At 49.0% G+C, this 14,676-nt stretch overlaps 1 protein-coding gene across 2 annotated transcripts in view; it reads left to right on the forward strand.

Moving 5' to 3' along the window:
* CCDC38 (coiled-coil domain containing 38) overlaps positions 1-14,676 on the forward strand; it is a 2,097,275-nt gene that overhangs the window by 989,268 nt on the left and 1,093,331 nt on the right. The gene's annotated exons all lie outside the window — the stretch shown is intronic.

Here is a 14,676-nt window from a genome sequence, read left to right on the forward strand (position 1 = left end):
TTAAGATTTTTTGAATCGAATATATTCACTTATATACATCAATACTCACATATACTAGTTTAAAACATATGTAGTTACTCATAAAGATACTATTGAGACAGTCATTCACTCACTAACACACCCATACACACACTCATCCACCCATACAGTCCTGCACACATGCTGTCTTCAAAACACATACAAACAGTGAGTCACTCACAATTTCACAATTTCAAGATCCTTCATTCGGTATTTAAAAAATACCATAAAAGTGCAAGTTAATACATTTAAAATACAATCATAAAATACATTTCATAACAAATTACATTGGAGACAATTGGCCAGAATTGATTCAGCACAGCCCTCTTGAGTTCCTGAGTCTTAAAGCAACCCTGATAAAATTCAAAATACATGTCAGTGTCAAAGGATCACTAGCCCTTTGCAAGAATAAAAGGGCAACCTTTGCGTGTCTAAACTTAGCCTGTTTTAAAATTCTTACTAAGAAGCTGCGCCTGGGTAAAGCATAAAATGGACATAATATTACAAAATGAAGGGTGTCCTGTGGAGACCTATTGTCGCAGTTGCAGGCACCCTTCTGCTCAACCTTAGCAGTAAAACCTGGTGGATCAGCCAGTAGGTGATATAAAAGGTTGAGCCTAAAACGGGTAATTAAAAATCTTTCCTGTGCGTCATACAGGAGAGCTAGGTAAGGTTCCATTCCTTCCCCTGTCTTTACCATTCTATAGGCGCAGACTTTGGGTTTCCTACCTACCATAGCAGCCCTGCGTGAGGCTACTGTGGCTCAAAAAATTCTTTTAATTCTCCGTTTATCTTGGGGGACAATAATTGTAGGATTAGTAAAAAGATCCTTACACCCAATTCCCTCAAGGGTGGTCTTCACATATTTTAGCAACGGAATACTCATGCCTTTGTCCCTGTCTATACAATCTTTAATGATTTGTCTGCTCAAATCTGCCTCCGTATTGGACCAAATTTTTAACCAGGCCATAAGGGGTCTAGACTTAATCAGGTCCTCAATATGCACCCTGCCTAATTCCTCATGGATGATGTGGGCGGGTGTACTTTGTGGGGTCTTGAGTACCTTTCTCAGGTATTTATTCTCTTCTAACTGGATCTGATTAGTATTTGCAAAACCCCAAACTTAAGATCCATATACCACTTTGGAGCAACAGATTGAGCTGTACAGATTCATAACCTGTTTTGGGGACCACCGACCCAACCTGCGTCAATAGTTCATTATGGACCCAGTGGAGGCCACTAATTTGGAACACCGCTCATCAACTAAAAGTTTAAAATTAAAAAATCCGTCGAATAGCATACCCAGGTATGAGAAGGTTTGTACCTGCCCCATTTTCTGTGTGCCTATTTTGTAAGAAAACTTCTTGCAAGGTTTGGGTCCGGCCAGCATGACATAAGACTTAGGGGTCCATTAGGATGGCGGGCGGACAAACGGAGATCGGGACCGCCCGCCATAAGGGTGGGGGTCCCGTTGGGGGTATTAGGATGTGCCCGCCACAGTGGTGGGCACATCCTAGATGTTTTACATTGTGGCGGGCGGTGCTCTCTGCACCGCCTGCCACAATGTAAAACATAAGTTGACGCATTCTCACATGCAAAGCGGCAGGCACCGCGCGGTGCCTGCCGCTTTGCATATGTAAATGTGGGGGGGTACCATAGGTACCCCCCATGTGCCCCCCGACAGTGGCGGCAAACTGGGGGCCCTGCAGGGGGCCCCCGCAGCAATCTCCGCCTGCCTTTCCGTGGCGGCATTGCCGCCGCGGAAAGGCCAACACATTTTGCCATCGTAATATGGCTGGCGGTGTCCATTGGACACCGCCACCATATTAATCTATTACCGCCGCGGTAAAGCGGCGGAAGGTCTTTCCGTCCACCGCTCCCCCTCCGCCATCCTAATCTGGCGGAGGGGAATACGAGAGTGGTTGCCGGGCGGATTGCCTCTGCCAGGGTGGTGGTGCCCACCCCCACCCTGGCGGAGGCAATCCGCCCGATATCCTAATGGACCCCTTAGTTAGGTTGGCCGATAGGTCTAGTGTGTCCATAAAACTGGCGAACCCATCTATCAGGCGCTGAACACCCTTAGGGGGGCGGGCTAAAAGAACCGCATCATCAGCGTACAAAAGCACTGGGACCGAACGGGAACCAACTCTTGGGGAGTCTACTTTCAATGTGCCTAGTACCTGGTCTAGATTATTGATGTACAAGGAGAACAGGAACGGGGCCAGAATACATCCTTGTCTTACCTCACTAGTGCAAGGGAAAGATGCCATCGTGCCCCCTTCGAGATTAAAGCGCACTTTAGCAGAAGTATTCCAGTGGAGGGCTCTCAGAATATTAACCAGGCCCTGGTCAACTCATAATCTAGTCATCAGGGCTCACAGCTTCTCTCTATTGACATGGTCAAAGGCTGCAGTGAGGTCCATAAACCCTAAATAAACTGCCTCGTTGCTAGCTAAAGTATATTTGGCCACCAATAGATAAAGGTTCAGGCACTGGTCCGTTGTGGATCTTCCTGTCCTGAATCCATACTGTGTGTCGGTAATAATTTGATGTTCGTCGGCCCAGTCCATAAGGCGTGTTAAAACCACTCGACCCAGAACTTTAGCCGTAACATCAATCAGCGATATGGGACGGTAGCACTGGGGGTTGTCTCTATTCCCCATTTTAAAAATAGGGACTATTCTTGCCATTCATCATGAACGCGGGAGGCCGGTTGCAACGGCCGCATTTAGTACTCTTGTGAGTGAGGGCCCACAATTCTACGTTGCTTAAATAAAGGTCTGGTGGGATGCCATCTGAGCCTGGGGCTTTATTTTTTGTTAAACCTTTAATACCCACTACAATTTCATCCAGCGTGAATTCAGTTGACGCAACCCTTCCCGTCATCCTGGTTATTCTCGACAGTGTAATTATATAAGCTTTTAAAGTGGTCAGACCATTGTTCTGGGAGGATGAATGTGCCAACTTCTGGGGCTTTGGCACCCTGGAAGCATTTATTATTTTCCAGAACGCACTGGTGTCCCTTCAATCTGCTGCGTCCCTTAGGTCTTCCAAGGCTTGTGATTGTAGGGTAAGTTTCCTGTTTTTGATCGCCTTTCTATATGCGCACCTACACTGAGCAATTTGCGTCTTATCCCTTGGGGTGGTTTTCAGGCTCTCTTTTAACTCTTTCTGTGCCCTAGAGCAGTCTTTATCAAACCATCTAGGGCTGATGTTAACTTTCCCATGCGGGGTGGACTTTAACAGCCCATCTATCAAATGTGCCACTGCCTCAAATGCTTTAACCACAGCAAGTCCCTCCACGGATAAATCCAGACACACCCCAATCACCTCAATGCCTTTCTCCATTAGGGATTTATAAAAAACGTCCCCCTCCAATTTCGCCCATCTGAGTCATCTCCCCTGGTCCGTTACCCTCTCGCACTAACGGCCACCACGCCTCTCCTTACACATCTGGGGGACAGATCTTTTGTGTTCAAAACTAAAGGGTTATGATTGCTAAATATGCTCCATTCGATCTTGGCCCCTCTTATCCAGTCCTTAAACAAACTGGAAACTACTATGTAATCGATGAAGGAACGGCACCCTCTGCCCTTAAAAGTTGGGTTAACCTCGCCTCCGCCTTCTGGGACCACAAGGTCGAGTGCATGCACTAAAGCATGACTTTTCAAAACCCTATCTAGTTCCATCCCCTCCATAGAATGTTCAAAATGCGGTCCTTTTTCCACCCTACAACGAGACCAATTGCCAATAATTGGTCTTAGATTCGGGCACAAGTGGCAATTCAGGTCACCCACTAACACCACACACGGGGCTACTGCTCCCTTCTTCAAGGCACTGTGCCTTTGACTAGGCCGGGTCACCCCTCCTGCTGCCGCCACCTTTCTGCCTGCTGCCGCCGCACCGAGCGACCCAGCCGCCGCTGAGCCGCCCGGCTGTGCAGATTTCCCGCCGCTGCCTCCCTGCGGCCCCGCCCACCAACAGCCCATTGGAAGACCCGCGCCCGCCTCCCAGCTGACCCGCCCTCCTGGCTCCAGATTTATGACGCCCCCAGAGCGACCGCGCAGCGGACGCGCGCAGCGGGAGCACCGAATGAGCGCCGAAGGTGCGCCAAAGGTAAGCCCGTCTGCGCCCGTCCACGCCTGGACCGCGCCCAGGGCCAGGACCCCTGGCCCCCGCAGACCCCAGCCCACCCGCCGGACGTACGACGCCGCCACCCTCAACGCACTCAACGCCGGCCGAACCCCTGGATGCTACCGAGCCACCCCGAGACGCACCCACGGACCCTTCATCTGCCAGGCCTGCAAGTTCTCCTGCACCCGGACCTGCACTGCACCAGCACCCACCAAGCCGAACTCCAGCAGCAGCCACCTGAAGTGCATCCTGCTCAACACCCGCTCCGTTCACAGACACGCCGTCGAGCTCTGGAACCTGCTCGACACCACAGCCCCAGACGTCGCCTTCCTCACGGAAACCTGGATGAACGCCTCCTCAGCACCCGACATCGCCATCGCCATCCCGGATGGCTACAAGATCATCCGGAGAGACCGCGTCAACCAGACAGGAGGAGGCATCGCCATCATTCACAGGAACACCATCCGCATCACGACCAACACCGACGACACCATCGCACCCGCCGAACACCTGCACTTCCAGATCCACGTCAACCCCACGACCACCCTCAGAGGCACCCTCATCTACAGACCCCCGGGACCACGCACACAATGCAGCGAGGACATCGCCGACTTCATCAGCCCGCTCGCCCTCCCCTCAGCCGACTACATCCTCCTCGGGGACCTCAACTTCCACCTGGAGAACAACGACGACCGCAACACCACCACCGTGCTGGAAAACCTCGCAAACCTGGGACTCAAGCAACTGGTGACCACCCCCACCCACCTCGCCGGACACACACTCGACGCCGTCTTCTCATCCAGCAAAGACATCGCCTTCAGCCACGCCACAGGACTCCACTGGACGGACCACAGCTGCGTCCACTTCACCTTCAGAAGAACGACGACCCACCACCACCAGCAACAGGTTGCCCGAAGAAGCTGGAACAAGATCACAGCCGACCAGCTCGCCGCTTCCCTGAGTCAGCACCCTCCCGCCAGCTCAGCGAACCCCAGCCAGGCCGCCGACAACCTCACGAAGTGGATCAGCAACTGCGCGGAAGAACTCGCCCCTCTGAGGACCCCGCCCAGCAGACCCGGCAGCAAGAAAGCCCCATGGTTCACCGACGAACTCAAGAGCTCCAAGAAGAACTGCCGAGCCCTCGAGAAAGTCTGGAGAAGGGAACCTACACCGGACAACATGACCACCCTCAAGCTTGCCACCCGGAAGCACCATCAACTGATCCGCGCCACCAAGAAAACTGCATTCAAGGACCGACTGGACAACAACGCACACAACTGCAAGGAACTCTTCAACATCGTGAAAGAGCTCTCCAACCCCAACGCCGGAAACAACGACATCACTCCATCGCAAGACCTCTGCAACTCCCTCGCCTCCTACTTCCACAACAAGATCGCGGACATACACAACAGCTTCAGCACTCAACCATCGCACACAACGACCACAGCAACGCCCCCCACCACCACCCTCCGCGCCTGGACCCCGATCAGCACCGATGACACCGTCCGCATGATGAACTCCATCCACTCCGGATCTCCGACCGACCCCTGCCCTCACCACGTCTTCAACAAGGCCGACGCTGTCATCGCACCCCACCTGCGGGACATTATCAACACCTCCTTCGACACCGCCACCTTCCCGGAGAGCTGGACGCACGCCGAACTCAGCGCTCTACTTAAGAAACCAACAGCGGACCCCACCGAACTCAAGAACTACCGCCCCATCTCGCTCCTCCCGTTTCCAGCCAAAGTCATCGAGAAGACCGTCAACCAACAGCTGGCCGCCTTCCTCGAGACGAATGGATCCCTCGACCCCTCACAGTCTGGCTTCCGAGCCAACCACAGCACCGAGACCGCCCTGATCGCTGCCACCGATGACATCCGAGCCCTGATGGACAACGGAGAAACAGCGGCCCTCATCCTCCTAGACCTCTCCGCGGCATTCGACACTGTCTGCCACCGCACCCTAGTGCAGCGCCTCAGCAACGTCGGAATTCAGGAGAAGGCACTGGAATGGATCATCTCCTTCCTCGACGGAAGAACACAGAGAGTCCGCCTACCACCGTACAAGTCAGAGGCCACCAAAGTCATCTGCGGCGTCCCTCAAGGATCCTCGCTGAGCCCCACCCTCTTCAACGTCTACATGAGCCCCCTCGCGCCCATCGCACGCCAACACAACCTGAACATCATCTCCTACGCCGACGACACCCAGCTGATCCTCTCACTGACCAACGACCCCGCCGCTTCCAGAGCCAACCTTCACGAAGGGATGAAAGATGTAGCCGAATGGATGACGACCAGCCGCCTGAAACTGAACTCAGACAAGACGGAAGTCCTCATCCTGGGCTCCTCGCCCTCCGCCTGGGACGACTCCTGGTGGCCCCCCGCCCTGGGCACCGCACCCACACCGACAGACCACGCACGCAACCTGGGCTTCATCCTGGACTCCTCCCTCTCCATGACCAGACAAGTCAACGCCGTCTCCTCGTCATGCTTCAACATCCTGCGCATGCTACGAAAGATCTTCCGGTGGATCCCCACCGAGACCAGGAAGACAGTCACCCAGGCCCTCGTCACCAGCCGACTGGACTACGGCAACGCCCTCTACGCTGGAACCACCGCCAAGCTCCAGAAGAGACTCCAGCGGATCCAGAACGCCTCAGCCAGACTCTTCCTCGACATCCCCCGACGCAGCCACATCTCCGGACATCTGAGAGACCTGCACTGGCTCCCCGTCAACAAGAGAATCACCTTCCGTCTCCTCACCCACGCACACAAAGCCCTACACGACCAAGGCCCAAGCTACCTCAACAACCGCATCAACTTCTACGCTCCCAAACGCCACCTCCGATCAGCCAGTCACGCCCTCGCCGCCGTCCCCCGCATCCGAAGATCGACAACAGGAGGAAGGTCCTTCTCCCACCTGGCTGCCAAGACCTGGAACTCCCTCCCGACCGACCTGCGCCTGACCCAAGACCACCTCTCCTTCAGGAAGAAGCTCAAGACCTGGCTGTTCGAGCAGTAGCAGCACCCCCCCCCCCAAGCGCCTTGAGACCCTCCGGGTAAGTAGTGCGCTATATAAATGTCCATGATTGATTGATTGATTGAATCTCTGAGGTTATTTTCTTATTTAGCCCGCCTATTACAGAGCCCTTCCCCTTCACTGCTACTGCATTATACAAGTTAATCAGAATCACATTTAACCCGTGTGTGTGAAACCCAAGAGCCTGCATATTGTTAGAGTTCCAATTTAAGTTAGTCCACACACCTTCTAACTGCAGATCCACATATATAAGTAACCCTCCAATGGATCTTCCCGAAGCTGACTTCTGTGCAGGCACAGAGAAGCACTTGTACCCCAATAGATAAAAGGGGCTACAGTCCACGGCCCAGGTTTCCTGCAAGCAAATTACCTGGAACCTGATAATGTATTGCCTCCATTTCTGATTGTCAAATTTGGCTGACAGCCCGGCTATATTCCATGATACCAGTCTGAGCCCCTCCTGCATTAATCTTTCCTTAGGGTAAGGTGTTGCTGGGTTATGAATATGTGTCCCTTCATTGTTTTGATCCTCATTCGGCCCAGACCCGTTGTATAAGACGTCTGGGTCATGAGGCTGCTGAGAGATAAAATCCGATCCCAATAGGTCCTCACTCCATGCTGGCCTTACCTGCCTGCCCTCCACATTTGCTAGAGCAGGGATAGTTATAATGGGTTCGCCAAGGGTTCTATCCCAGGGCTCCACATCTTGGGTGAAAGACGTGTTCATTACCGGGTGATGAAGTGGAAATATGGGCGGGGAAATAACATGAATACTGCCCTTTTCAAGTGGGTAGGATTTAGGAGGAACATCAACACTCTTTAGTCAATCCAACTCCTCTAAAGAAGTGAGGGGATAAAATCTGTTTCTCAAATTAAGCGCACCCCAGTTATCGTGCAAAGCGTGTGTCATAGGGTGATAATGACCCTTCTCCCCCGGAAGACTATCCCTTCTGCTTCGACTGACGATATCTTGGCCAAGACCAAAGGATCCCTTTGGATAGAAGAAGCCAAGGGGCATAGATCTAATGCTGCTTAATTGGCTAGCCGTTCCCCAGCTTAGTATGTAGTCTACTGCTCTACGGTCCCTAAAATTTACCACCACACAATCCCCAGTACCATCCTTCTGCCTGTTACCCAACCAACTCACCCTCCGCACCAACAAAATTTCCCCCTGTACATTCCCTGATATTGGTCTATTCCTGTTTAGCCAAAACATCACTTTGTTCTTGAGCTCGTCATAGACTTCTGTCTGGCCAGGCTTCAACTCTGGGACCCCAGTGAGAATAATAACATATGGGGCCACTTCTGGGGGTAAGTTTATGCAGGGTAATCGATTAACCTTCCCTTTGATCAATGACTCTTTCGAATGGGGTGGACGTAGCAAAGTTGTTGGTGGAGCGTATATTGCTTCACCTGAGCTCGAAATGTGTCCATTAGGGGCACTGCTAGTGTGTGGTTGATTATTAGTTGAGGACTGTATAGGGCCTATATTAGCAGGAGTTTTCCCAGCTAGAGGTTTGCTCGGGCGTACCACTGGCAGGTTTGTAATGATTACCTCCGCAACAATAGGGTTAACCGGTGGTAAAGGAGGTAAAATGCTGCCCGTATCTGCCATCTTCGTCTTTACTAGGGTGACCACTTTGTCTAGCCTGCTCATGATTAATTTCATTTGAGTGTTAATGAGCTGCTCAAAGTGGTTCTGAAGTTCACTAATTATTTGGGACACCCAACTCGGGGGTACTTGTGGGTTCGGTGTATGCCCCGTGTTTTCCCCAGTTACCACAGTAGTTAGGATGTTTGGGACCGGGGTAATTTTACCTTTCTTCTGTTTGGGTTTCTTTTTGCTAGTCCCCTTTTTCTTAGTGGCATTACCCCCCGCTCCACTTGTCTCTAGATCATTGTTGTTCCAAATCTGGGCACAAGAAATGTCTGAGACAGGGGTCGTTATTGAGATAATTTGGGGGGTTATTACCATATCAATCACCGACTCCTGGCTCGAGGAGAACAGGTCCAATTGCGGGGTTAAAGATAGACGCCTCTCGGTCTGCTCGATTTCTTCAGAAACCTTGCCAATAGCTTTACGCAGCATTCTATTGATTGTGGTAGGCTTTGCAGGCATGGGGGGAGGGGTTCCCTTTGGTTTAGTCACAGGGCGGGATTTAGGTGGGTTGTTAGAACTTAGTTTAGAAGACCTTGTTTGCACAGAGTCAGGCATTGTGTTTTAAGTTCTACAGGACAACTAGTTGGCAAATAGTGTACAGCCTAACAACAATTTCTAAGCACACAACCCACTATAATCTTCAGGGGAAAAAAACTGTTCCAAAGCACCCCCACTACTCCAAAACCAGCACAAGAACTGACACAGTCCTCTGCCCTGTCCAAAATGACAAAGAGTCTCCGGGTGGCTGCCCAGTTCTACAATTCGTCCACTGTACAAACTAACTTCAGTTCTGGCTGGCGGCAATTTCCTTGCTCCCTCTCAGTGTTCCTGGGGCTCTTCTCAGGGGGGTGGCCCAGCCCGGCCTCTTCCGGCCCCTGACGGCCTTAGACGGCCCGCCCTTTGCCCGGGCTTAGCCCGGCGTCCGCCGCGCGCATCCCGCGTGGCGGGAGGAACTGCTTGTTTTTATAACCCACCAATTACAAGGGGGAGGGGCGAGATCCCTGCTCCGAGCCCCGCAGCGTCCTGGGGCTTGGAGTCCTCTGCAGCCCCCTCTGTGCAGCAACCAGCAGCGCGATGCGTCTCCCACGGAGCGGGAGACGCGAGAAGTTCAAATACCCCCGGTAACAAGGAGGAGGGGCGGGACCTCGGCTCCGAGCCCTGCAGCGTCCTGGGGCTTGGAGTCCTCTGCAGCCCCATCTGTGCAGCAACCAGCAGCGCGATTCGTCTCCCCCCAGTGAGTCAGTTATTCATGCATCTGTGCGCTAAGTAATACCCCCCACCAAACCATACAGACACTCATTCTGATACTCAAAAATACAAATAATAACCCATATAGACACTCACGTATCTACTTACCAACCCATGCAGCCACTTATACGCAAAGTGAGACACTGATACAGATATTTACATATTTAAACATCACTCGCTAATACATGTATTCACTAAGATACACTTAATAAGTCAGTTATACAATCAATTTTACAAAAGAAAACATCCATTTAGTTACTTATTTATACATATATAAAAAATATTTATTTTTCAGAAAGACACACATTCACTGGATGATGTCATCAGTGATGTCATTTGAGATGTCATCAGTGATGTCATGAGTGATGTCACTGACCATATCATGAGTGATGTAATATGTGATGTCATCAGCAGTGTATTGCGGGCGCGCGAGTTATAGTTAGCTGAACTAACTATAACGGGGGATTTTCAATGGTTATGAATGAGTGAAATGTCCAGCTAACTATAACATGTGTGAAACCTATGTTTTTTTCAGTGAATTTCTAAGGTTTTGTAAATGCTAATTCCTAACTATAACGTGGCTGAAACCTATGGTTTTTTCAGTGAATGTATATATATATATATATATCTATATTAGATAACATTTTTGAAATTGTAATATAAATTATTCGTTTAATAATTGTTTTTTAAGTAGATATATGTAAATATATATATTAATAGTTTTATTAGGTTTATTTGTTATGTTTGTTAAAATATATATTAAATCTATTTTTTTTATTACATCAATATTTTCTCTTGATAATTTTGTACTTACCATTATAGGTTTAGGATGACGATAATTTTGACATCAATATTTCGGTCACAATATTTTGGTATAGGGATATTTTGGGGGTCAAAATTTTATCAGTGAACCTCTCTAGACGCTTGAAACGAAAGTGTGTATCCTTCAGAGGAGAGAATGTTATCAATACAAATTAAATGTACTTAAATCTTGCAGCATACCAGACCAACGGTATGCAAGGCAGCATCACCTCTAGGATCAATGGCATACTGCATCACTATACTCCCAAACGAAAACCTACATATGAGACCTCTCCAAATGTGTCTAGAAGATCAATGGTCTGAGATGACAAGTCTCTGGGAAGATCGGATTGTTCAGTATTGCTGTATCTTTCATAGATTCACTTGCTTGAATCATTTCCCATTGTTGAAGTGGGAGTCCCACACTACATAAAAAGAAGTAACAGAAGTAATGACTTTAACATTAAAGTTAATAGAGAAAAAAGATTCACTATAATATCTTGTCCCAGTCATTAGGAATGGTCCAAACGCAAGCCAATCAGGAGACAGCACCCTCTAAAACTCTCTCCACAGATGCTCCAGGCTCTCAGATTTTCTACTGCATGTGGTGTGAAGGGAGTCTCCCTGAGTTCAGCTCAGTACTTTCTCTTTGGCCTGCTGAACTTTTTCTCATTGTCAGATCAGCATGTCTACTTTTAAGAGATCTATTTCCAGGCAATGTGACTCTTACGGGAAACTCAGACTTCATTTGGATGATCCCCACAAGAAGTGTGTCCACCGCCTGATCATCAGGTGAGAGACTGTAAAATATGCAGAACTTTCTCTCAGAAGAATCAGAGATAGAGAAGGACGTCTTCTTCTGTGGCTTCAGAAGTTAAAAACTAAGGACAATCCTCTGTCTGATGAGCATAGGGATTCCTCACTCAAAACGAATGCTTCCAAAAAGAGGGCAAGTGAGGCGGAGTTGGTGTCCCCTAAGGCAGACATGGTGCTGAAGAAAAATCATCACACTTTAAAATCTTATGACCAGCCTTCTTCTTATTCTGAAAAGGAGTCAGCTTCTCACAAGGGTCAATCTGTGCCCTCTACTTCTTCTACAGCCGCCAAAATAAAACCAACATCTAGGTCTCTACCAGAGACGGTCCCGTCACCTCAAAATGATGCTCTGTAGGCGAAGCCGTACACCCTCGTCGTTGAAGCCTTCTGTCGCCACACTGTGACACTGACGGCAGCATCGTCTTCAATGTTCATGGGGAAAAAAGGACTTATGTTAAAAAAATCTTCAACGGATCTCTCATCACCGTTGCAGCTGTTGGCCACTCCGTAAAAACAAAATCACTACTCAACGGTAGCCTGGTCAACGGTACTCTCGCTGACGGTGGCCTCGTTGACGGAGCCGAAGACTACGGACACTGACCCCCGTCGACGATCTTCGTCGACGTCGAAACTGTTGCCGAAAAAATTGCAGACGAAAACTTCGTCGTCGACATCGTCGTCAGCGGTTTGTTTGACATTGTCGTCTTTGCTGGCCCCATCGACGATTTTGCCCGCTTCTCACAAAAATACTTCAGACTCTGAGTCAATGTATTGAAAACTACTCAGGATACTGTTTTGTCAGCTTCAGTTCCTCAGTCTAAAAGAAGAGCTTCTCAAGAAGTGATTTTACCTATTCATACTTCTCCTAGTAAGGTATCTCCCTGTCCTCCAGAAGAGATATTTGATTATGGAGATGAGGAGGGAGATTCAGAGGACAATGGCATGTTGGGCATGGCTCGCAGTTCAGACCTTTGGATAAAGTGCCTGGTTGATTAGTACATTTACTATCCTCAGTACCCCAACCTAGATAGGCAAAGGGAACAACTCATTCAAAGGCTTTTTTCCATAGTGTCAAATCTACAACATATGGTGGAAGATTACTGCCGCAGATTCCCTCCTTCAGAACCAGCTGCTTCCGTTTTTCATACTCCTATTACACCGCCATGCCAGCCACTCTGTAGCGTAAGGATTTCCTGTGCTTTGGCAGAAAGGGGATATAAAAATAGGTGTTCTGAAGGTCTGTGGTAGTCATACAATCTTCTTGATTTACTAATTGAAGCACATCCTGAATAGATAATGTACGAAAGGTTTGCATTTTCAGGAATTTGTTGAGGCAACGAAAGTCCAAGATGGGACGCCATTCTGCCGATTTCTTTCTTATGAGGAAAAATCTTGGATAAAATCCTGTTCCTCACTGTACACCTGGTACCACTTCAATAGCTCCTTTTTGCAACATTACCTTTATCTGAAATAACAGTTCCTTTAGATGAGAGGGAGGAGGATCTTGGGGTGGGCAGTTTGGAGGGATCTTTTGAAATTACAAATTGTGACTGTTGGAAACTATATCTAAAACCCATCTGTCTGTTATTGTTGTAGACTATTTGGAGAGGAAAAAGGAAATTCTTCCACCAACCTTGGTAGGATAGGTGGGAACTGTGGCTGGCACTGGGCGTTTGTCACTGTTTCTTGGTGTTTTCTCTGCTTCTAAAGGCAATCTTGCCTCTATAGTGCTTGTAGGAATTGGCAGGAGGTTGCCTGTATGACAGCTGATGTTGTGATGATGACTATCAAGATTGACCTTGATACGGTTGGTACTGTTTGTATTGATTATAACCTCCCTGAAAGGAGGATGAGCCACATCCTCTGGCTCCACGAAAAGGCTGATTCTTGAACTGCAGTGTACCTAGAGCCTTTGCAGTATCTGTATCCTTTTTAATAGCTTGTAGCGCTTCGTCAATGTGGTGACCAAATATGCATTCGCCATCGTAAGGCATATCAATGATTTTTGTCTGAATTTCTTGTCGGAAAGAAGTAGCTCTTAACCAGCCCTGTCGTCTCAGGACTGTAGCCCCAGGAAATTGACAGAAACCTGTTGATGAAACTTTCACAGCGCAGTCAAAAATCTCAGCAGAGATCCTTTCTCCCTCCTGAAGAATTTTCCTTTCCTCAGCCTTCGAGTCCTCAGGCAACATTTCAATAAAAGGCGAAATGCCAGACCACATTTGGTGGTCGACCTGCTCAGAATGGCGAGAGAATTGCCCGCTCTAACGGTAGTTGCTGCCACGGGGAGAATTTTTTACCATTGGAGTCAAGACGTCTTCTGTCTCTATCAGGAGGAGCAGACAGGGGGGAAGCAGGATTTCTGGAGCAACTTTGAGCAGCTTGTGAAATTATTGAATCCAGCTTAGATTGTCCTATAAGGCAGACAGGCGAGTTGCCTGGTGCCTAATACTTTTTCTCCAATTTAGGTAAGACTGCTGGAATTGAGGCTGGTGTTCTCTTTAACTTTAGGCCTTCTTTCCGATATAAAATCCACTATGGGGATTGAGCAACTCTGTCTTCTGGTCTGTTCCTTAAAATTGTTAAGAAAATCAGCTTGTTTGGTTACCATGGGAAGCTGAAACCTGTTTGCCGCTTTCTCCATATGGGTATGAAACCCCCCTATATCTTCGGGTGGCGAATATACCGGAGGTGGGGCGGAAGGAGATGGTGTTTTTATCTGGTAGTCATCCCACTCGTTAGGTAGTGATACCTTGTGCACCTTGCCCTCCTCTCTCTCATCATCAGTGGTGTGATGCTCCTGTTCTGGTGGTTTCGTTGCTACAGGTGGTGGAGAAAAAGGAGGGAGCTACCTTGTTTCCAAGGATGTTCACATGCTGTCAATCTGCTCAGCTGCAGGCCTATAATTCATGAAATAAAGCACGGAGAGTCGATTAAAAGAAGCACAATTTTCTGTA

The sequence above is a fragment of the Lissotriton helveticus genome, chromosome 1_1, assembly GCF_964261635.1.
Source record: "Lissotriton helveticus chromosome 1_1, aLisHel1.1, whole genome shotgun sequence".
NCBI classification, from domain to species: Eukaryota; Metazoa; Chordata; class Amphibia; order Caudata; family Salamandridae; genus Lissotriton; species Lissotriton helveticus.